The sequence below is a fragment of the Pinus tabuliformis genome, chromosome 8, assembly GCF_031772625.1.
Source record: "Pinus tabuliformis cultivar Carrire ecotype Pingquan chromosome 8, CPIR1, whole genome shotgun sequence".
Lineage (NCBI taxonomy): Eukaryota > Viridiplantae > Streptophyta > Pinopsida > Pinales > Pinaceae > Pinus > Pinus tabuliformis.
This window is the reverse complement of record NC_142294.1, coordinates 1,883,663,521-1,883,688,997: the sequence shown is the minus strand read 5'-3', so window position 1 is coordinate 1,883,688,997 and position 25,477 is coordinate 1,883,663,521. Positions and strand designations below refer to the sequence as shown.

General features: G+C 39.8%; 1 long non-coding RNA gene and 1 pseudogene across 3 annotated transcripts in view; both read left to right on the top strand.

Annotated features, from left to right (window-relative positions):
- LOC149243922 (uncharacterized) overlaps nucleotides 1–18,409 on the top strand; it is a 38,731-nt pseudogene extending 20,322 nt beyond the window's left edge.
- Nucleotides 1–25,229, top strand: part of LOC149243921 (uncharacterized) — a 109,856-nt gene extending 84,627 nt beyond the window's left edge. For all 3 annotated transcript variants that reach the window (XR_016246715.1, XR_016246716.1, XR_016246714.1), the window contains one exon: nucleotides 24,879–25,229. This is a non-coding gene — a long non-coding RNA (uncharacterized LOC149243921). The remainder of the gene's footprint in view (nucleotides 1–24,878) is intronic.
- The last annotated feature ends 248 nt before the right edge of the window (nucleotides 25,230–25,477 follow it).

The following is a 25,477-nucleotide window of genomic DNA, read 5'->3' as shown; positions in this document are numbered from 1 at the left end:
TAGGCCTTAAACTCCTCAAAGCTCTAGGAGCTGCAAAGGTGTCTATTTTAGGTGACTCTGATTTAATCGTACAACAGATGAAAGGTAACTTTGTTACCAATGACAATAGAATGAGAGCCTATAGGACGGCTGCCACTAATATACTCAATGCATTCACTGAATTCAAGCTGGCCAAGATTTCAAGAGAGCATAACATTCATGCACACAACCTAGCCACCTTTGCTAGTACATGCAAGCTTCCTTTTGACCCAAACCATCACTTCACAGCTGAAATAAAACATAGGCCCGCTGCCCCAAATAACGTTAAAGATTGGAAAGTATTCGAAAATGATGCCCATATTAATAATTTTCTTACCCTTGAGCATGAGTTTTCAAATATTAACATCGACATGGATGCTATGAATGACTCCCAACACCAAACAGATGAAAATCATCAAGATGTAACAGCTGCAACAACCAAACAAATCCTGAACCCAACTATTTTTGACAACGAAAACATTGAACAGCTGAAACAAATGCGGTTGGAAGAGATAGTCAAAACAGAGGCAGAGATCATTGACTTAAAGGATAACTTTCTGCCTGCTAGCTTAACCCCATTAGAAGACATGTTTGACACCAATGATGTGCCCAGAAAGCCAAAATTGCAACCCATAAACACTGATATAGAGGAACACAACATAGGGACAAAAGAGAAACCCAAAATGATCAAATTGTCCAAAAATGTGCCACCTGATCAAAAGCCCAAGTATATTGATTTGTTCAAAAAATTCCAAGATGTATTTGCTTGGAGCTATGAGGATTTGAAATCCTACAACACCTCGGTGATCCAACACACAATTTCATTGAAACCCAACCAGAAACCCTTCAAGTAGAAACTTAGAAGAATCAACCCTATGCTTCTTCCCCCAATTGAGAAGGAAGTAAAAAGGATGTTTGAAGCAGGCATAATAGCACCCATCAGATTTTCTGAATGGGTGTCCAATCTTGTTCCTACAAGAAAAAAGACAGGTGAAATCAGACTTTGTGTAGATCTGAGAAACTTAAACCAAGTCTCCCTAAAGGACCACTATCCTTTGCCCAAAATGGACCACATCCTACAAAGAGTAGTGGGGTCATCTAGAATCTCTTTGCTAGATGGCTTTTCAGGTTTCAATCAAATACTTGTTCACCCGGACGACCAAGACAAAACTGCCTTTACCACACCGTGGGGAACATTTAAGTATGTCAAGATGCCATTTGGACTTAAAAACGCTGGTGCTACCTTTCAACAAGCAATGGATATTGCATTTGCCAAAGAAATACATGACTTCCTAGTTGTCTACCTTGATGACTTAACCCCATTCTCAAAATCTGATGAACACCTCAAGCATCTTAGGCAAATTTTTATGACATGTAGGAAATATGGCATTTCCTTGAACCCCAACAAGTCTCTGTTTGGCCTTGAAGAAGGCAAATTACTTGGACACATCATATCAAAAGATGGCATTAGAATTGATCCTGAAAGAATCCAAGCCATCCTCCAAATCCCATATCCAAGAAACATAAAAGAGCTGCAAGCTTTCCTTGGGAAAATCAACTTCTTAAGAAGATTTATCCCAAATCTAGCTGAGTTAATAAGACTGTAAAGAAACATGTTAAAAAAGGATGCCAAGATAAAATGGTCTCTCGAAACCAAGCAAGCATTTGAAAGTATCAAAACGACCTTAACCTAGACCCCTGTACTCACCAGCCCACAGTTTGACAAAGATTTTATCATATTTTCGTTTGCATCTGATCACACGATAGCAGCTGTCCTTTTACAAAAGGATGAACAAGGAGCTGAAAAACCGATTGCATTTTTCAACCGAGCTCTAAGAGACGCCCCTTTGAAATACCCAATCATGGAAAAGCAGGCCTACGCACTAGTTAAGGCCATCAAGGATTTCAGAGTGTACATCTTATATTCACACGTGATTGCCTATGTCCCACACACTGCTGTAAAAGACATATTGACCCAAGAGGGATTGGAAGGCAAAAGAGGCAAGTGGATTGCAAACATCCTTGAATATGACATTGAAATAAAACCAACCAAGTTGATAAAGGGACAAGGTTTAGCCAAACTGATGTCCGAAACAAACTTTCAAGCCCTAGACATTAACCAGCTGGACAATGAACCGGAGCTGGCAACTCCACAGATCAGTGAAACCTTTTTACAATCTCCATGGTACGCTGATATATGCTTTGTATTGTTAAACCTGTGTGCTCCCCCAGGATTGTCCAGGACCAAGAAAAGATTTTTGAAAATGAAGGCTTTAAAGTTTTGTGTTATAAATGGTGCATTATTTTGGAGAAATCATGAAGGTATATTGCGTAATTGTTTAACCATGAATGAAACTAACAATGTCATGAAAGAATTCCATGTAGGTGACTGTGGAGGACATCTATACTGGAAGTCCACCGCTGATAAAATTTTAAGGGCAGGTTTCTATTGGCCCTTTCTTTTTGCAGATGTAAAGAAGTTTGCCATGTCATGTCACAAATGCCAAATCTTTGAGGGCAAGAGAAAGCTGTTACCCCTGCCCCTGAAACCCATCTCAACCGAAAAACCTTTTCAACAATGGGGTCTTGACTTCATTGGAGAAATCCATCCCTCTTCCTCAGGCCAGCACAAATGGATCCTAACAGCCACCGACTATTTCACTAAGTGGGTTGAAGCCATTCCCTGCAGACAAGCCAATGACACCATCATTATCCAATTCCTTGAGTGCAATATCCTTTCCAGATTTGGCTGCCCTGAGAAAATCATCACTAACAATGCCGCTGCCTTTAAGTCCAAAAAAATGATCAATTTCTGCCACAGATTTCATATTACCTTGGGCCACTCTACAGCTTATTACCCTCAAGGTAATGGCTTGGCCGAATCATCTAACAAGAGCCTCATCAACATCATAAAGAAGGTGCTAGAAGAAAACAAGAAGAACTGGCACAAAAAGCTAGTGAATGCCCTATGGGCAGACAGACTCTCGAGCAAAAGATCCATTGGAATGAGCCCTTATAAGCTAGTATATGGCATGGAGGCTAGATTTCCTTCATCCCTGGGCATTCCTACTATCAAACTGTTACAGGAGATTCAGGCTGAACCAAATGACATTCAGAGAAGAGTTAATCAAACCATTCATCTTCAGCAAACCAGAGAACAAGTTTATGACAGAGCTCAAATTTTGCAAGAAAAGCTAAAAAAGATGTTTGATAAGAGAGCTAAGGCTGAGGATTTCAATGTTGGTGACAAAGTTCTAAGATGGGACTAAAGAAGAGAAGACAAGGGCAAACATGCCAAGTTTGATTTTTTATGGAAAGGGCCATTCGTTATTTCTGCTTTTCAGGGAAATAACACATATTTTCTCAAATCTGTAGAGGATAGTTCTACTGAAGAAGGCCCTGTCAATGGCCGTATGCTGAAACATTACCATGATCCCTTTTAAAGGAAACAATGCAGCCCTGTATATATCTTTTGTACAATCTTATTTGTATATATCAGCACTTTATTTTTCATTTTCGTATAAGCAGGCCTATTGTTAAAGGAGCAACAGTAAATTTTGCGAAGACACAGCCAATGCAAGTATTCCAGTGCTAAAAGCTCTGTCTCTACACCAATTTCAGCAAAACAGCAAGAGGAAAACTGTCACATTACAAGCAATTCATGGTAGAAAAGAACTATTTGTAGTCAAAGGCATGTTCCAACAACATTGTACATAATTATCAAGCACGCAGAAGAAAGCAGGCGATGCTGTACAATTCACAGTAACTCAATTGAGGAGAGAATGGTTCAGATTTCAAAGTTTCACATTTTTTAGCAGCCAGAACAAATGTTTCCAGTCGACAGCAACAAATAGAAAATCAAGGCAGTCTGACTTGCTGTTCTTGACTTTTCACAAGGAAAAGCAATCCCCAAGTGGAGCCACTGTTAGCCTCCTGTTGCAACAGGGTTTCATCTTTCATGATTGACATTTTTACATGCCAAATATGTCGTACTTTGCAGGCTGCAGTGTTCCATATTTCCACAAGATGCCATGAAGTGTGCTAGTCCACATGCCATTGTTGTATTCCAATTTTGATGAGTCATTCCATTTTTAAGAATTCATTTCAGTTAAGGGAAGGCTAAACAGTTTAATCTTCGCCTCCCTAGGTTTCAATTTCCTGTTTTAGAATATAGAGAATGTATCTTTCCAAACAGCTTAATCTTGGCAGATTTGTAGATAGGTAGAGAATCAAAGGGACCCAACTGCTTAATCTTGGCCCTTGGCAGAAATAAGTGTAGATCTAGATAGGAAACATTCAAAAGAAAAATTGTAAATCTGGGTCTGCAAATCTAAGTGCACCCAAATCAAAAGAAGAAAAAATGTTAGGTAAGTAGGCCGGGTAGGTAGCTGTGAGGTTACAGAATGATGATTTATGATCAATTTTGTGTTACAAAGTGTTTTTGTCTTTTCAGATCACAGTTATCAGGAAGGTTTTTATCTGGAGGAGCTCGAGCTAGACATAACTAACTTCCCCTTCTTCTCATTTCCCAAGTCACTAACTAACTTCCCCAAAGAGGTCAAGATCTGCTTGATTCCTCTTAGTTCCATCATTCTCCATATCAGCTGCCTTGGTGAAGGTCTGCTTCGCTCAAGGATTTCATTTCTTTACAAGTTCTTTTCCCCAAAATTAGCCTAAGGACCCTTAACTTAGCGCTTTCTGGTCATCTCCATATTAACTGCTGACTGTATTATCTAAATCCCTAATCTGTATCCCCTTCCCCTGCTAAAACTATGTATATAAATCCCAAAAATATTAAATATCCCCTCCCTGGCACTATAGCCATATTTCTTCTAAGTCAGGGAAAAAATGGTCCATCAGGGGCTGTTTTTAGCCCATCCGTGTCATAGCAGGAGTTAGATGACACCTGGTCATGCTAACAACCTCTCCCCTAGCCCTAAAACCCTTAAAAAACCCACTTTTGGCTCCCTTACCCTAAGTTTTGTTCATAAAAACATTTACCCGCGCTCATTAAACCCATACAACCCTCAAACTCCGCCGTTCCCTAAGTTTTAACCCACCGCCGCGCATTATTAAAATCAGAATATTCTGTGTATATTCCCGCCCTTTATCCCTCCGCCGCCTCACCTTCGCCGCCAGCCGTCAGATTGCCCGCCCCACAGATCTACGGTGGGCGGGCCTTCCCATCTCTAAGCCACCCGAAGGTTAGCGTCCGGGAGATGGGCGGTATTCCCGCCGTACTCCCACCACGCGTCGCCTTCTGGGCTGTGGCGGAGCTCCCTTCCCCAAAACCACCTCTGTCTAAAGGCAGTGTGCCCCAAAACCGGAAACCGCCTCCTGCCCAGTGATGTCACCCGCTTGCGTCACCCCCCTGCCCAGTCACCATGACACGTCATCCGCTTGTGTGGCCTCCTGCCACTGTATCGCCGAGTCACCCTGCCACGTGTCCTACCACCGTGTCCCCTGCCGTACTACCACGTCACCTCCGTACATGATGACATCATCATGCTGACGTCATCCGCCGTACAAGGTCCCACCATGCTGACGTCATCAACAATTTTGGCGCGAAGGGCGCAAATTGCACTCTGGAGCCCCGGAATCAGTTTCTGAGGTAGTTTTTGATGCGCGATTTGCGCCATCGCTGGATAAATTAGGCTAGAATGGGGAATCTTTTCATCACGCAGCCCCCATAAAGCCCAAAAGGCGCCGAATGACCCGTTTTTCTTCGCGAAGCACTCAGAAAGGAGAAGAAGACAGTTTTGAAGGAAACCGAGGGCCGAACAACGGCCATTAAATGTTGATTTAACGCACAGCACATTAGAGTAGCAGCCTAGTTTATTGTCAAAGAGTATCAAAGGAAGAAGAAGATCCAAAGAGTATCAGCCAAGATTTTTTAGGGGCTCAAAGCACCTGAGCATTAATGAGTTCCCAGAAAGTCAAGTCAAGAGGCGTAAGCCCATCCTTGCCCTCAAATCACAATTAAAGCATTCAAAGCCACCGGACAACAAAGAAGCAGAGACCCATGCTCATTTATTTCAGAAAACACTGCACCAAGCCACCGAGGACAACATAATTTACTCAGTTTTGATACGGATGCCCTCAACGCAGCCTGAGATATTTTCACGCATTTATTTATGATAGGATTAGGTTAAAGTAATCATCTTTTCTTTCATACCTGTTTAGGTCAAATTGTAAATAAGCAGTTTTGAAGAGTTTTTTTTCTATATATACGACCCACTGTATTGTTTCAAGAGTGGGTCGATTGATAACTCTCACTAGAGACTCACACTGTATACCTGAGATTTTTTCTATAATCAAAGACTGCTGAAGATTTGGAGTATGACGGTGTGATGTGTTGTTAAAGATTTCTGGAGACTAAATGTGGAATTCTTGTGCTGCAACTTGGAACAATAAGTGCATCTTACCTCTGTTTTATTGTTAACCACTATCTGAATAGCAGAAAGAAAGATTAGCTTAGAATTTGTTTACAACACTCTATGCTCAATTTCTGCTGTTTCTATATGTTTTCATCTGAATGAATTGGTAATGAATATGAATTCCTTCTGGCTCATATTTACCCTAATTCCCCTATGTTGGCCAATTATCTAGGGATTCTTTATTGCCCCTAGGTAAAGCTCTGTTACTTCCCTCTGTTAAGCTAAAAGAGAGATTCTTGATTGCCTCTCATTCCTTAGCAATCATTCCATCCTTTAAACCTGAAACATTGTTTCATGTGCAGCTACCTTGCTCCACATATCTCTCTTGTGACCAAGAAAACGCACCACCGATCTTTCCTCCTCGACTCCATGCCCAATGGTTTGAAACTTATCAGACTATGCTTAGCCTCTCTACTTGAAGACATAAATCTTCCCACCAAAACCAAAACAAAAACCCCTCAAACCCAATACCTAGCCTAAAATCATTTTTAACAAATCTAAATCAGAAAGAGAGAGCCCTCTCTGATTGCAGGTTGGCTAGAACCTGTAGTCCAAAGTTGGTCTGTGGTTACCTCGGCCGTATCCCTTTTTACAACCTGAGGGACAACCTGAGTGATAACAGGTTGGACATCATGTTTAATAACATCTTTCACCTCTCTGAACACCACATCTCAGCCGTATACAACCTTCCTTGTTACTGGGTTCCAAAGTTTATAACCCTTTATACCATCATTATACCCAATAAAGATGCACTTTTCAGATTTACTATCCAACTTGGTTCGTTTCTCCTTTGGAACATGTACATATGCATCACATCCAAATACCCTCAGATGTGAAAGAGAGGGTTTCTTACCAGTCCATACCTTTTGTGGAGTCTTATACTCCAACACTGATGAAGGTGATCTATTGACCAGGTAACATGATGTCTCCATCGCCTTTGCCCAGAATTCCTATCCTAAACTGAGACCATTGAGCATGCTTCTTGCCCTTTCCATCAACGTCTTGTTCATTCTTTCTGCAACTCCATTTTGCTGAGGTGTATATGGAGTAGTCTTCTGCCGTCCTATACCACACTTCTTACAAAATTCTTCAAATTCCTTACTGCAAAACTCTCCACTGTTATCTGTCCTCAGCACCTTTATCTTCTCCTCTGTCTGGTTTTCCACCAGAGCCTTAAATTCCTTAAACCTGTCAAAGACTTCATATTTCTTCTTAAGGAAATATATCCATGTATTCCTTGAGAAGTCATCTATAAATGATACATAGTACATAGACTTACCCAGTGATGGAACCTTCACTGGTCCAACCACATCACTGTGCACAAGCTCTAATATCTGTTTCGCCCTCTTACCACCAGAGGGGAAACTCACTCGATTCTACTTCCCATATACACAATTTTCACAGAAATCAAAATCTAGAGAGCTATTACTCATACCTTCTACCATACTTTTACCATGAAGTATTTGAAGGTCCTTCTTTCCAATATGTCCAAGCCTTTGATGCCACAACATGGTCTTCTCTCCAGAGACCACTAGATTTTCTACTTCATTTTCAGGAACCATAGAACTATTGCACCCATCAACAACAGTGCTACCTTGCAGCTTGTATAGAGTTCCAATCCGAACTCCCCGCATCAATATCAGTGCTCCTCGAACCATCTTATTGGTATCTTTCTCGAACACCGTCTTTACACCTGCATCATCCAACTTGCTTACAAAAATCAGATTTCTAGCCAATGTAGGAATATGTAGAACACCCGGAAGTGTTCTAACCCTTCCACCTTGCAACTTCAACTTTACTTTTCCCCGACCAATGATTCTAGCCTTCCTATCATCTCCTAAGAAGACATCAACACCATCGTATTTCTCATACTCGCAGAACCACTCTCTATGGGGAGTGAAGTGAAAGGATGCACCTGAGTCAATCAACCATGCCTCATGATCTACATGTGTACTTGAAGAAGCCAAGTACACAACCCCACCTTCATTTGAGGTGGTTTTCGCCTCTGCAGAAGGAGCATCATCAGATCCCTTTCCTTTATCAGGTGCTTTAGATTTACAGTCCCTTTTATAGTGCCCTTCCTTTCCACATTTCCAGCACACCACCTTTAAAGGTTTTTCTAGAGATTTAGATCTCCCTCTATGTTATAGACATTTTTGTGCCTTACAGCGTTGAGCATGAAATGTCCATAATCCAAGGGATCCAAAGTCCCTTAACATGTTGTTCCTACCCCTAGAGGAACAAGGCTAACAAACCACAGCAATTCATAGAAGTTCTCCACCAGAAACTGCTGAAAAACAAGTCAATTCAGGATCAATTCAGAGGCTCCACTAGCTGTCTGCGCTGAAATGCAGAGATTACATTGGCTAGGTGCACTGCAACGCAGGTAGAAGCACTACCAGGGTGCGCTGAGCGGGAAGTGACAAATGGCAAGTTCATTCAACGAGGTGGAAAGACCCTGGAAGCTTCCAGAATCTTCTCCAATGACACTTGCCTCAAGGAATTCGACTAGTGATGAGTAAGAGGCTCTTAGTCTCCAAGTGGAAGCAAGAACTAATAGAGGGAGAGGACACTAGTCAGATCTCAAGCTGACTCATCCTCTCTCCAAACATCTATATATGGATCTCTCCTCCATGAGATCTGAAGGCTGGAATTTTGTTATTGCAAAGAATTGCTGTTGGTTTGAGACTGGAATCATTGGGTGCTTAATGCTTTGAAGGAAGGTGAAGATAGGAATTTCATTTGCTGGGAAGGAGATGCTGGATTGGAGCCCTCTTGGTTGTATCTCTTCCTGAACCTTGTTATTCATCAATAAAGCTATCTTGGTTTCTCCTATATACTGATGTATCTTTGATGTATGATTGCATTAGTATGTTTAGTTTATTTCTAATCCTGAACTAGTTATGAATATGAATCTATGTCTTTGTGTAGTGTTCTCTTCTTGTGATCTTGCAGAGACCTGTTGAAGCTGGGCGAGCGAGAAGTCAAGTAGCTGGGAACTCTCAAAGTGAAGAGAAACCGGATCGAGGGACAAACGAAAGACACCGGTTAGTCCATCCATCTCTCTTCATTCGTAATTCATAAAGGAAGAATACTAGAATAGCTGTTTCTGTTTGTTGCTAAGGCATTGTCACACCTTAGGTGGATAGGATCGTCCTGCATAGGCATTTTTCCCCACAACAAATTGGCGACTCCGCTGGGGAGATTTGTTTAGTCATTTTATTTGTGTCTCTATCATTGTTTGTTTCATAGACTCAAGAGCAACAATCGAACTGCATCTGCTATTCTGAGATGCAAAGTAGACAGCTGCTGCTTTGATCCAATCACTGGATTTGTCTATGATCTGAACAATGGACTCACAAATGATTTGATGATCCTTTGTGATAGATCTTAGTCCTCCCTCAAAGCATCCCTTTGATTGTACCTTGCTTGTTGCTTTGATTTGGCCTGAAACCGTAGATTAATCAGCAAACTGTGACCCAGAACCCAGTGAGAAACTCTCGTTTCTCTTTCAGCGCAGACTCTGTGAAGAGGTTCTGCATTTCAACGCAGGTCCCGTGAAGGCTACCTGCGCTGAATGTCAAAACCTCTGTGTTAGGGGTGCGTTGATCCAGTTAAGCCTTGTGCAGCTGGGGTTCTCTGCTCTGTTTTGCCTTGTTTTGATCTCTGATTTTTGCAGCCTGTAACCAGCATAGGTACCTGTCTGATAACTCCTTTTCTCTGCTTAAATTCCGCCTCCTTTTGTACAAAAAGACTGTGAGTGTTTTTATGTGTTTGTGGCGTCATTTACAGTTTTCCTTTGCAAGAGTGAAATAGTCATCCTGTAGCCTTTGATTCAGATCTGTTGGTAGTGATCTTAGGAGAGAGTTCATTGGCTGTATACAGTTGATTATACATTTACTTTTGCTTTTGGTTTGAGTTTGTCTCTTTTGAGTGTCAAAATAAGTATTCATTTCGAAAATCGTTAAGTGTTGTAATCTCTTCTACCCTTTCTGATTTCGAAAAAGTAAACTTGTTTGTATTTGTCATTTAAAAGCAAATTCAAAGTTGTACAAAAAGCTTTCTTTTTAGGCATCAATATTAAGAGAGCGGAAAACAAACACCTGCATTGTGCATTTGCATCTTGATAGTTTGCATGCTTGATTTAGGAAAAGTGCATTAGAGTGTGCTGATTGCTCTTTGAGAAAAGATGGTGTCTTTCTTTTCCCTTTGTAGCTAGGATTTTCATTGTTGAAAAGATATAAAAGCTTGCTTATCATCTTTAGACTACATTTAGGAATTGTATCATACATCTCGTGGTGATCCAAAAAGGCAAACTTCTAAGAAAGATCAACCTAAAATAAATTGAATGAACTTAACAACGCTTTGTAACTTAACGCACAACATAGAGGTCTAGGCTAGAGACGTGTTCCGGCGTCGTAAAGCCTGGTGACTGTCGATCTCGCTGATGGTGGGTGATTACTCCTGAGAGACAATAGCGCCAGTAGGGATTGTGCTCCCACGTACCGTCGAGTATATATTGGGAGACCCCTATAGGCATAAAACATTTATCCTTAGGAAGCCGTGTCGGCCGCCCTACTAATCGCAATGCACTGAACACAACATTCAGGAAGATTGACCGCCCGTACCTTAAAAAGTATTCTGCGGTTTTGCGAAAAGTTTGGCACACCTTCTACCTAGAACTCCAGAGCAGTTCCTTTTGGTCTTTTTCAGACTCTATAACGGAAAAAGTCCATCCGAGCATTTGTCACTTCGAGCTCGTTAAAACATCGAAGGAGACTAGAGTCATCTTTAGCTTTTTCTCGACTCTTTAAAATTGAAAAAGCAAGTTGTGTCTAAAGCGTCGTTAAAATTTATTTTAAACGGAACAATCACCCCTTTTTCCTGCGTTGATCTTTAGGTTGAGAAAATGGAGCACACCAACCAAGGAATTCCCCTTGGTGGAAATCCTAGTCCCTTCTCCTCTTGGGGAGATGTTGGTGCGCCGCATATGGCCACATTGTCGCTTCCAGGACTGACAATTGGCTTGCCGGTCTGGCTTTTCTCAACTAATGTCGTTCAGAACACCACTATTCCTGAACAATCGAATCAACAGTTAGACCAGACCAGAGTTACCCACCAGCCTTCTACTTCATCTAATTCTTCCTCTCCTCCTTCCTCTTCGCTTGACGGAACTGGTAAAACAAAAAACCAAGTTCCTAAGGAGAAGAAGGAAAAGAAGAAGAAAGAGAAGAAGAAGGAGCCAAAAACGACTGGGGGCAAACAAGTGTCGTCTGACAAAAATCCACACACAGCACTGACTAGGCCTAAATCGCCATGTGTCATATGCAAGGGAGACCACTTCCACAGAGATTGTCCCTGCATCCCTCGGATACTAAGGGACTGGTCTCCCCGTTTGCACAACTCGATGGCGTCAACCTCTGATAGCCATGTTGACAGCACACCGTCAACTAGTGAAAGTGAAGCCACAGGACAGAGAGGGAAAGCTAGATTTCCCTGCAAACTGTGTGAAGGCGACCATGCCATCCACCGTTGTCCCTTCTTAGACGAGGCTAAAAGAGTTTTGGAAGATCGCCCGATTTTACCAGTGCAACTTCCTCCTGGATATCAAAAACTCCTGCCAAGTCCTTCACCAGTTGAGAACCCGGCTGGCCCGCTCAGGTGGTCAGCCGAAGCACCTATCATTGAGGATGAACCGTCTGAATCCATACCTGATGAAAGTCAAAAGGTTGAGGCGGCAGTTTACCCGGTTTTGCCTTCAGAGGCTCTATCTTCGAATGATACCATCACAGAGGAGAATAAAGATGACACCGTCCAAGTTCTCTTCATCAACACAGACTCCGACGAACAAGGGGGCAATTTGCCCACTCCTTTATCGCAGGAAGGAACTTCGTCAGAGTCATACCCGGCCGTATATTCGGTCCCACCACCAAGCAACCTAGTTGTCTCCTTCGATTGGAACCAACTAGGCAGACCCCGATTGCCAGCAAGCATACCATTCATAATTATCGTTCAAATATACAGAATGGTCATGGCTGGCACCATCATTGATGAGGGGGCATCTATGAGTATCCTTTCCTCTATTTCTTGGAAAGCGCTTGGTTCGCCAGCGCTTTTGCCTGAAATGAGAAATCTGACGGGCTTTGATAAAGGAACCAGTCGACCTTTAGGGATCCTCCCCAATGTGCCTATCACATTGAAAGGGAAGACCGTTCAAATGAACGTGATGGTCGTTCAAGGACCCTTGGATTATAACCTACTCCTTGGACGAGACTATATATATTGCATGGGAGCCATCGTCTCCTCACTCTTTAGAGTAATGTGTTTTCCGCACGAAGGAAGAGTGGTCAAGCTCGTGGACCAGCTTTCATTTCCCGGATCACGCATCGCAAATAGTCATATACCTTCCTTAAATGGTCTCTTCACGCAAGAAATGTCTCAACCCACGGTCCGTCCTCCCGATGAGCGCGAGTAATCCGGAAGGATATGACTGGAACCCAGGGGGCATGCATCCTGGTCTGCTTCGGCAGGAAAACTTTGGGTATAGGGTAGGTTTCCGCGGGAGAATATGACTAGTCTGTACCCCGCCCATGCTGGAAGAGGGTTATTCTAGAATAAGATTATTTTGTCAAAGTTATGTGAGTTGACAGACGGAGTCTCTCACCTTTGTCTATTTCGGTAGACATTGCCGAAGAAGTGTTTTGTTTGAAAGATTAATAGAACAATCTTTGGGTAACCTGAAAGAGGTAGGCCTTTCCTGGTAAAACAAATGTTTTATCTGCAAATTGAGGGGTAACCTTGAAATCGTACTTTATGCCTGGGGGCATGCAAACCTTTTGGAGTGCAAGCAAGGGGCGGCTATTTATTTTTTAAATTTTTAGGTCCTCCCTTTAAACCTGTAGGTCTAACCCTTTAAACTCGTAGGATTAGTCGTTTCCAAACTTGCATAACGAAAGGATCCGGAGCAAAGCTTTGTAAGATCTAAGCTCCATAAAAAATAGCATCTTCAATGATACATTCTTATCATATGACTGGGTTTTCGAGCAGTTTTAGCATACATTTCATGCTCGTTAAAAAATAAACGCAAGATCCGAGCAGTTTTAGCACATAGTTCATGCTCGTTAAAAAATAAACATAAGACCGAGCAAATGTTTCCACCCGCGTTTAAGCTCGTTAAAAAATGAACTATTCCAGTAAATAACCACCGTGAATGTAGCGATATCAGCCATTAAAGCCTTGGTCGTGTTTGCCCACCACCTCCACTTTTCCATTGGCCGATCATTCAACTCCATATGATTGTTTACCCATTTTGAGGAACAACTGCGAAGAGTGATTTCACTAGCCATCCTTGTGACACTGCCGTGATTGGAAAATTCCAACCCATACCTGGAATAAGCTGCTAACCCGTTTTATCACTCGTTCCTCAAAAGACGAGTCTTCTTTAAGCTCTTTTCATCTGACTCATAAAATATGAAAAGATTGCCGAGTTTTGGCCTTCCAGCTCGTTAAAGCGACCGGAAGTGCTATCCCTCCTCTACATTTTAATCTTTTTGGACCTAAGGGATTATTGCACAAAAAGATCGAGCGCTTGTTTTTTTCGGCTCGTTAAAACTATCGAAAACTCATCCCTTCTGTATTGTTTTATAAATTTTCGAACTTAAGGGATTAGATGACGAAAAAGGACTTTCGGAGTTGACTTTACGTACCTTTTCAGACTCTCTAAAAATGAAAAGGACCGAGTTATCTTTGTCGTTAGACTCGTTAAAAGCATTAAATAGCGACAAACTTGTCTTTAGACGAGAACGAGTTTCACTATCGCTAGGCTCGTTAAAACATAGCGATGGGCTTGCCCGAAGGGCAAGTTATAGAACAAGCATATGTTATCCTCCTCAAGCTTGACAAAAATAAAGAGGTACTGGTCAGCAATGACTGGGGAAAAATTGGGAGAAACTCAAGAAAACTTTGATGGTAGCAAGTCGCTCTTGAACATGACACTTTTCCTCGTACCACAGTCAGGTTGGGTTGTTTCATTCACCGGTCACATCACCATGGTCTCGCCATACCATCCATATTTGGGGTAATGCTACCGATCCATCGCATAAGTGTCGCCATATGTTCAAGAGAAGTCGTTCAGAGAAGTCAACCGTGTCCCATCCACTGCCATACATTATCCTTCATCCTTTCATGACCGCTACCCTGAATCATATATCATCAGATCGTTTTCACCTCCATAAAAAATCATTTGCTCCGTTCCGTGTCACTGATGTGGGATACATTAAGGCCCTCCTTTGACGGATCACTTCTTGTCGACATCAGCTCATTATCCAAGAAGTTGATCTAGGAACAACCCCTTCAGTACTTTGAAGCTTGCATGCCTCAATGGCAAGTTTCTCACTTCCGGCGACAGGTATACATCAATGACCTTCGACCGAAAGATTTTGCGTGGTGTTCGATGCCAAGTCCTTTATTCACACCACGTGAATTGTACTGCAGTACCTTGAGGGTCATTATCATTATCGGTGATTCCTCTCGCGCTTGTTAACGGTTTACCTCATTGACCGGTAATCAAGCGATGTCTTTCCATGTTCGACTTCAGAACATTTCTCACATGGATTGACTTGTACTTAGAGTGAAGATCGAACGAGATTGAAGACCCCGGATCTAGTTTCATCCATCCGGGCTCCGATATATATTCAGGAAAGATAAAGACATTGACATGTAAATCATTGCAGCAGATAATCATCCTACCCAAAGGATGATAATTTCATCAAAATTATCAGTCTACCATCAGACGATTGTCTGTTCTATGTACAGAAAAATGAATTTATAAAGTTGAGCATGGGAATGCCCGCCTCAGCTAGATCATGAAAGCAGTATGAAAAATAATTTATTGTATTGTATCTTATTACAGGTCTCCTCCCAGCAATGAAAGAACTTCGGATCCTCCTTATAAAGCATTTCACCCGATAAAGGGCCTCATACTTTAGGGGGCAACTGTTATAGACATTTTTGTGCCTTACAGCATTGAGCATGAAATGTCCATAATCCAAGGGATCCAAAGTCCCTAAACATGTTGTTCCTACCCCTAGAGGAACAAGGCTAACAAACCACAACAATTCACAGAAGTTCTCCACCAGAAACTGCTGAAAAACAAGTTAATTCAGGATCAATTCAGAGGCTCCACTAGCTGTCTGCGCTGAAATGCAGAGATTACACTGGCTAGGTGCACTGCAACACAGGTAGAAGCACTACCAGGGTGCGCTGAGCGGGAAGTGACAAATGGCAAGTTCATTCAACGAGGTGGAAATACCCTGGAAGCTTCCAGAATCTTCTCCAATGACACTTGCCTCAAGGAATTCGACTAGTGATGAGTAAGAGGCTCTCAGTCTCCAAGTGGAAGCAAGAACTAACAGAGGGAGAGGACACTAGTCAGATCTCAAGCTGACTCATCCTCTCTCCAAACATCTATATATGGATCTCTCCTCCATGAGATCTGAAGGCTGGAATTTTGTTATTGCAAAGAATTGTTGTTGGTTTGAGACTGGAATCATTGGGTGCTTAATGCTTTGAAGGAAGGTGAAGATAGGAATTTCATTTGCTGGGAAGGAGATGCTGGATTGGAGCCCTCTTGGTTGTATCTCTTCCTGAACCTTGTTATTCATCAATAAAGCTATCTTGGTTTCTCCTATATACTGATGTATCTTTGATGTATGATTGCATTAGTATGTTTAGTTTATTTCTAATCCTGAACTAGTTATGAATATGAATCTATGTCTTTGTGTAGTGTTCTCTTCTTGTGATCTTGCAGAGACCTGTTGAAGCTGGGCGAGCGAGAAGTCAAGTAGCTGGGAACTCTCAAAGAGAAGAGAAACCGGATCGAGGGACAAACGGAAGACACTGGTTAGTCCATCCATCTCTCTTCATTCTTAATTCATAAAGGAAGAATACTAGAATAGCTGTTTTTGTTTGTTGCTAAGGCACTATCACACCTTAGGTGGATAGGATCGTCCTGCATAGGCATTTTTCCCCACAACACTCTAGATTTAGATCTCCCACTCGATGACTTATTTTTGTTTATGCTCTGGGACCGTCCACGTACAAACAAGGCATCACCATCTTGGCTCTCCATATTTTTCTGTCTCATCTCCTCTGTCAGGAAGGATGAGACTATTTCATCAAACTACAAGGCAGTTGCATTACTACCTATTGCAATAACCAGACTATCCCATGAATCTGGTAGAGAACACAACAAGCTAATGCACTTATCTTCATCTGAAATTTTGATATCAATAGACGATAACTGACTTACCACAGTATTAAACACATTCAGATGCTCTGTCACTGAGTCTCCATCTTTCATCCTCAGGTTGTACATATTTTTCTGTAGGAACGGTTTATTCACTAGAGACTTATATTGGTACAAAGTCCCTAACTTGTCCCACAAATCCTTCGTTGTAGCTTCCTCTGATACATTCAACAATACTGAATCTAAGACATACAATCATATTATGCTCTTTTCCTTCCGATCCAACTTCTTCCATTCTTCATCAGACACTCCTGTTGGTTTAGTACCCGAATCTACCGTGATCCACTGATCTTTATCCACCAACAGATCCTCCATCTTGAGTTTCCATAACTCAAAACTCTGACCATTAAATTTCTCGATCTCTATCTTTCCACTGCTCGCCATCTTCTTTCACTATGAGAATCAATCCTGCAGATCTCCCACAAGCCCGAGCGAAACCCCTCAGCAACAAAGGCGTCCCCTTGAAGCCAAAACAACTCTGATACTAAATGTAGGCTTTAACCCTGTACAGAAATTACCTGCATATGATTTCTAAAACACAGAAAATAAACAATGTGAGAGTAGAACTCATAAAACACATATACACAGATATTTCCCCTAGATCCCAAAACCGGGACTACCAACTTGATTTTTCATTATGTTCCTTTCAATGTTACAATACATATTTATACATGACGAAGCATCTAATACCATGGACCAAAAACCATTGCTTCCAAAACCATTGACCGAAAACCATCACGTCCAAAAACATGTGCGAAAAACATGCACAAAACCATAGGTAGGCCCGAACCCCATATAGTGGGGTTACCTATACCCCTCAAACCCCCTGTGACTCCCCACGCTACGTAATCGGCGCAACGAAGGGGCGGCTCCGTCCGCCTTCTACCCCCTTGGTTAACTACATGGGCTAGTCATGGAAAGAATATAACACAACCCAACACTGTGTCTCTAGTTGGAAAGATTTAGTTTGTGCCTTTCCAGTTCCTAATAAATTGCAAGAGGACCATCCAGTTCTACCTAAGGAAAAAACTTTTGAATTCCCAGCCTTGGACATTTTGGAACAACCACCTTATCTGTCTGTTGAGGATATGTCTGCTCTTGAAGACTTAAGCTTTAAAAATGAAACACAAAAGAAGTCTCTCCAGCTTCAACTTGAAGCAAATGCACGCATTGATCTTCCCCAAGGTTCTTTGCTTAAATCACCAATGGATAAAATTGGGTCTGAACTCTATTAAGATGATCAGAAAAATGAAGATATTTTTGCAGTAGCTGAAATGCAAGTTAATGATCATCCAATTCATAAGGATTGGATTGATGAAATCATCAGGGAATGTGGGGTGCACTGCATTGAGGAAACATGTAATTGTGAAGAGAATGTCGAAGTGCATGAAGAACACAGAGAAACTTTTTTTTTTCAATTATTGAATCTTTTATTCCAGATCCTATGAGTTTATTTGAGGAAGAATCTCTTCATGAACTTCTAGCTACTGCACAAGATGAAAAAGAAGAGTCAACATTTTGGTATGAAAATGAAGATGTACAAAAGCCGTATATGATCGATATCTCAACACCTAATTCTTTATTAGATATGAATGTTGAGAAATGGTGGCATGTTGAAAATTGTGATTCATAGTGGGAATTTCTTTGAGACATTCCTAGGTCTAATAAATATTAAGCTACCATAAAATTGAAATATTAAGTTGTGATATCCAGTCCATCTGACTGCCAAGACCTTGAAGCTTTTAACAAGACTATGATTTAGGGGAACATTCTAATTTGTGGATATTCATACAACTTTGCATATGGTGCTGCATCTGTAAGATGTCTATTAGAAACTGCAAAGAGTTTAGGTGCAACTGGGTTCATTATGGCTTTCGAGAATCTGTCTCTGGGAGCTAAATTTGATCTAGTTCTAGTGGGAATTCTAGGAATTGTTATAAAAGAAGTAGATCAAACACATATTCTTGTAGATTACTATAATAGATCAACAATAAGGGATCCATTAGGTCAAATCACAAGGTTTGGAGCTAAGGCTTCCATTGGAAATGGGTTGAAGCCTATATATCAAGGTACAACTCCTTAGGTAGCATTCTATTCTTCTAGAGGGCCAGATATTAAGGATTCCAACTTTCAGGACATTGATGTTTTAAAGCCAAATATTCTGGCTCCTGGTTCTCTAATATGGGCAGCATGGTCTCCTAATGGCACTGATGAAGTCAATTATCAAGGAGAAGGATTTGTCATGATATCAAGGACAAGCATGGTAACACCACAAATAGCTGGCATTGTAGCTTTGTTGAAGCAGAAGCACCCTGGTTGGAGACCTACCGCGAGCAAGTCAGCTTTATAAACAACATCAACAGTCGTTGACCACATGGGCAAGCCCTTGCAAGCACAAAATCAAACTTTACAAAAGTACTTGTCTTTTCAAATATTTTAAATCCAATCGATTAAATGTGTTTTCTATTTTCTTAGGATATTTTCCTAATTAATGTAAATTTCACACATGAATTATCAAAAATCCTTAGTGATTGAGTATGATTATGCACAGTTTTCTTGGTCTATCTAAGGAACTTGAGAGGATATATTAATATCCTCCGCAACCATACTCAATCACTAAGGATTTTTATAATTTATCTCTATATTGGGGTCCTTAAACTATCTCAATTAGAAACAAATAATGACTGTTAAAATCCTTTGATACAAACCTCCATTTATATTTGTATGACCACTTACAATTACCACGAGTCACTATTAGTGGCTTGCTTGTCATTCCAAATACTATCATGATTTCACATGCACATAATTACTATCCTCATGGACTTTTATTCCTCTCTTACCATATGCAGAAAAGGAAAATTGATGGGCTCCAACATATCCATAGTTTAGATTTTCATTATTTTCATAAAATTCTTATGCCTTCCACATGAAGAAGAGGAGCAACAATATGACATACATAATAATTTTTTTGGCACAATTCTTAGTGGTATTTCATTAAACTTGGAGACCATCTGCTATAGAGATGCTAATACCACAGTGGTACCAAATGAAGCAGAATAACCAAATCATGAGAACGATATACATAGAATAGTGAGTGGAGGGTCGAGCCTTTTATTTCCAGGAATTTCAAACTGTCTTAAATTACAGATGGAGAATGAAACCACATGTAAATGAGCTTAATGAAACCCTTAAAAGAATGAAGCAAACTTCCAGTCCATAAATTGATTTGGAGATATATATGGTAGGCCTATTTACAATTATTACTACAAGCCCCTTCAAATGCATCATGATCTTTAGGCAAAGAAACTATTACAACTAAATGTTGATACCCCAACTACACACATACCTTTGGTGCTCCTTCAATTTTCAATATTTTGACTCAGTAGATTTTTGTACCTTTACAGTTGCAAAAACACTCTTACTGACAAATGTTGCTATAGAAGAATTATAATAGTGAAACCTCCTTAAATGATGAAATTCTGTCTCACTTCAAATCCTTACTGCATAACTATGAAGTAATGATGACAACAAATTCCCAGAAGTATGCCACAATACAGTGCATTGATTATGTTCCTTACTGCTTGATATTGCTAAAGATTAGGCAAGGAGAGGGCCTAAAAAATATATATATGTATATGTATATATATATATATATATATATATATATATATTTGTTTGCTGCAAAGGTTGTCTGCTTCAGGTATATGTTACTTCTAGTTTCATACATGTTCAATGATATTCTTTATACTAATGCAACAACACATATTTAGAACTAGAATTTTCGTATGATTATTCATAATTGTAAACATGCCTCTGTCTATTCAATATGCCGCCCTAGAGTCATCTTGGTATTGCTGCTATAGTCTCTTGTGTTGTCTCTTTGGTTTCTGTCAAGTACACAAGTACACATCTTATTCTACTATCGATAGGCATCTCCATGGTTTTCAAGCATGGCAACAAAAATGCAGATGTATGTGGGATCTCCAAAGTCCGTGTTGGATGAATTTAATACTAGTGATGATTTTGATTCCTTGTCAGATAAATAATGTCACAAGTCAAATTCAAATAAACAGAAGCAACTCAAGAATGAAGGTGAAGCTATTGCTTTCTGTCCAAGTCAAATTTTTTATTTGTTGGTTGCTATCATGTTTTGAGTGCAGACTTGTGAAATTCCAAATTATATATATAATTTTTTTATCCTATGTCATTCATGGTTTCCAGAGATCCGTGTTATATTTGCACAAAAGTTTCGATATCATTTAGATATCTAAACACCCAACAACAACAACATTAATATTTTTCTCTCACTCAACCTATAACATATTGCATCAATCTTCGACAATTCTCTTCTTCCATATGCTATCCACTTATGACATTTCCTTTGCAATATTTGGTGCATTTTCTAGTTATAGGTCATTTATAGGTTATAAATGTCTTCAGAGTGTCACTTCTAATTGAGTATTCAACTGAACATAATGATTCTCTTATACATAACTATTTATCCTTCCACCCACATTTCATAACTTCCATAACCATTAGGTAGGGACTTGCAACTTCGATGCTCCTTTTCTTGTTTAGTAAAAGATTTTCGAGACTTAAATTTATTGAAAGCTTTCGAATTTACAATTTATGAAGTTTCAAGGTCTAATTTTTAGAATCTAATTCTTTAAAGGGTGTTAGTTCAATAGAAGAACACCTGCTTTATAAGCAACAGGTTGGTGGTTCAATTCCATCATGCCCTAATATCCATATGGAATGGTGATGATCATTTTTTGGTGACCAAAGCTCATTTTACCATGAGAGTATCTCATCAAGTGGAAGGACTTACCCGTTGAAGATTCCACATGGAAGGATGAGAATTTTATACATAAGCATCAAGAACTACCCAAGCGTTGAGGACAACACTTTTTGAAGGAGATGGGCATGTTAGGTCCCTATACTACCAGTGTAACCCCTTATTGTTATTAATACAACCCCCTTATTATATTGTTGTACCCATGTAGTCCCCGTATTGTTATTATTGTGCCCCATAGAAGCCCACTATTGTTATTATTGTGTCCTTACATTATTATTCTTATGTCGGCTCTGATTATATTATGACCCCTTAGACTCCTATATATAGAAAGGAGGTCCTGTCATTTGTATCATCCAAGAATTGTTCATTTGTGTAATGTAAAGGAGGTTGCCCCCTCGAAGAGGCTGAATTATAAGGCGTTGATCTATCTTTTCTATCTTTTTGTGAGTTGGTTTCATAACATTTGGTATCAAAGCTTTGGATTCTAGGGTTTTGCTGCTCCAAATAGGTCATCATGACATTTTATCTATAACATTTTTTCTGCAATGTTTCAGAAGCGAAAAACAAAACCCATTTGAGAAGAAATCGCGCTGAACCTTGAGCCCGAAGTTTAGATCTTGTCTTGCTATATTTTTGGAGATATGATCTGAGGAAGTTAGCGATTGTGCAGACTCCCGAATTACATTCCAAACAAGTGACTTGGGGAAAATCGTCATAACTTTTGTTCTGAGCATCAGATTGAAATTTCGTAAGAAGTGTCAGAAAGAGGACTTCTTGTAGTTTTATGTGTATCAGTTTCAGGTACCAAGGTTGAAACAATGACATGTGGAACTTCATACAAGTTCACTCTACTGAACCTATCTATAATCAGGACATTGTGGGAGATTTGACATAACACCCACTTGCAGAATCCAATCTTGATCAGAATTGCGGCATTAGAAAGAAAACGCAGAGAGATACCCCGAGAAGAAATTTCAGAACGTGGAGATCTGAAATTATAGAGTTACATTTGTTTCAAGATCAAGCTCCTAAAATCAAGAAAAAGCGAAATGAGGAAGTTTGATGGCAAGGATCCGGTAAGTTGGATACTTCAGATGGAGCAATATGTTGATCGACATGGTGTACCACTGTTACAAAAGGTATGTATTGCATCTTCATATTTAGAACTGGATCAATTTTTGTGGTATAAAAGGCTTTGTTCTCGTAAACAAATTATTACGTGGTTAATTTTCATGGAGGAAATGATAGCACATTATGAGGATACAAAGAGCAACACCTTCTTTAGAGCAACACCACAAAAATTCGAAGAAAAAAGAGAAAAAGGGCTTTGTTCAAGAACTTTTTATGAAATTTGCTTCAGAAGGAAAGGAAGTTGAATTAAAGGGTATCACAGGGAAACTAGGAAAGATCACCAGCTCTGACAGAATGACAAAGACTCTAAAGAAAGAACAACGAGGCGTAATTGCACAATTATGTTCGCTAATGGTTCCCACATCGAAATCATGTATTTCTCCAGATCTCCAAAAAGTCTTGGAAAATCATTCCAAGTTATTTGAGACTCCCAAAGGTTTCCCATGTATTCTTGATCATGATCATGCTATTCATTTTATTCCAGGAAGTGTTCCTCCAAATGTCAGGCCTTATAGTTATCCATATACCCAAAGGAGTGAAATTGAACATATGGTTGCAGAAATGGTAGAGGTTGGTATAATTATCCAACCAAATATGATAAACAAAGAAAGGGATGAATGGAAGAATGACGAATCAGGGTGGGAACTCATTCAAAAGTTATCGAAGATCCCAGTTCCAACAATATTGCCAGAACTTGACAAGGAAGGAAAAACCATATTGGAAACTAAAGCATTCACAGAACCGAGAAGTCGATAGCCATGAAATCGATCAATTTCAGAGTATGTCATCAAGTGGAAGAACCTACCCGCTGAAGATTCCACGTGGGAGGACAAGAATTTTATACAGAAGCATCAAGAAGTACTCAAGCGTTGAGGACAACACTTTTTGAAGGAGAGGGGCATGTTAGGCCCCTATACTACTATTGTAATCCCTTATTGTTATTAGCACAATGTAGTCCCCATATTGTTATTATTGTGCCCCATAGAAGCCCACTATTGTTATTATTGTTCCCTTACATTATTATTGTTATGTCGGCTCTGATTATATTATGACTCCTTAGACTCCTATATATAGAAAGGAGGTCTTGTCATTTGTATCATCCAAGAATTGTTCATTTGTGTAATGTAAAGGAGGTTTCCCCCTCAAAGATGCTGAATTCTAAGGCGTTGATCTATCTTTTCTATATTTTTGCGAGTTGGTTTCATAACACTATCCATCATTATAAATCATTATTGGTGACAGACTTTGAATGTCACCAAAACACCTATACTTTTGGCAATGCCACCTTTGGTGACGTTCAGTTTTTGGTGACAAAGGCTCTTTTGATTGTCACCAATGAGCTTATTGTGACATTTTCGCCTCTCACCAATGTCATTTTTTCTTGTAGTGAGGTATAAATATTTATTAGAGGATAACATTGTTTAGCTAAAGTTGTCGCACACAAATAAATAAAATATGACAATTGCCAACCACTAAGGCACAACGAATGGATCATTAAGAATCAATTCTACAGAGATGCCAGAGAAATATACAATGAATGAGAATTGGTCCCTTAGAAGGAAGCAAGTTGAGATGGGATCTTTCCCGACAAGAATTGAAGAAGGGAGACCCATATTATTATCAAAATTTTGAGAAATCATTTTTAAGAGTTCATAAATATGTTGATTGTATTAGGAAGAGTGGTCCAGGTTAGATAAGACTTATATTCAAGTTCCCTTTTGTTTGGTTACCTTATTTCTTGAGGATATAAGGTCAGAGGAGAAGACGTGGCAGGAACTCACAACCTCACACAACTTCACTCTCAGCATGTCAGGCATTAGTGACGTGAGTCTGCATGAGGACATGCAAAATCTTAAGTTGGGGGGAGATGTTGGGTCATGAAATTTCCATCTTTTTCCTACTTATTTTCCTATTTATTTTATCCATTTTTGACCAACAAGACCATATCTTATTATTGTAACAACCCTTATTCACCTAAGTATGTCCTTTTTCACTTGTTACTTTCTTAGTCCAATTCTACTTATAATTTGACATTATAACTATTTTCTTAGACTAATTTTTATCATAAAACTAATGTATGGGTTATTTTAGGTTTGGATGGTTTGTCAAAGCTTGTTGTTACAATATTAAATTTTTGTTCATTTACCGATTTGGATTAATTAACGTTTCGGGCGCTATTGTTGTTATACAGATAATTTCTTAAGCATGTGTTGCCTTTCCTAATCAGACTGGATCTAGGAGCACATCAAAGTCAAAAGATATTTGTGGAGCATCCAGTTCATTTGTTTGAGATATTTTTTAACTCTATTTGTAATTGAAGGAAACCATTATAGTTTTACCCCTTCCATGGAAATTGTTGTGTAATTGTTAATATAGTGTTTTATTTTAAGATCACAAGGGAATCGAAAGATTCTCGTGATGATCTTATCATTGTAATTAAGATCTATAAAAGAGAATATTGTTTTCTAGTGAGGGCTAGAGTGAAGAATTGGAGAATAGGATTGGAAAAGGGAAACACCAAAGCTTTGTAATCTTGATACTTTTATTAATGCAAATCTAAAATTTGTGCTATAATAATTTCCTCTGAGTAGTCTGTGTGTTTTTTGGTGCATCAACCCCTGCTGAGGAGGAAGTACCCTCGTTCTTAGAAGGGGTCATTGGTTAGTTAGAGTGGAATACTTAATTGCATAAATATTTCTTAGTTATGTGATTTTTGTTACTGCTACTTTTACAATTAATTTTATGTGTAATTTAATTAATTGGAGTAAGCTTTGGATGGTGTGATAGCTT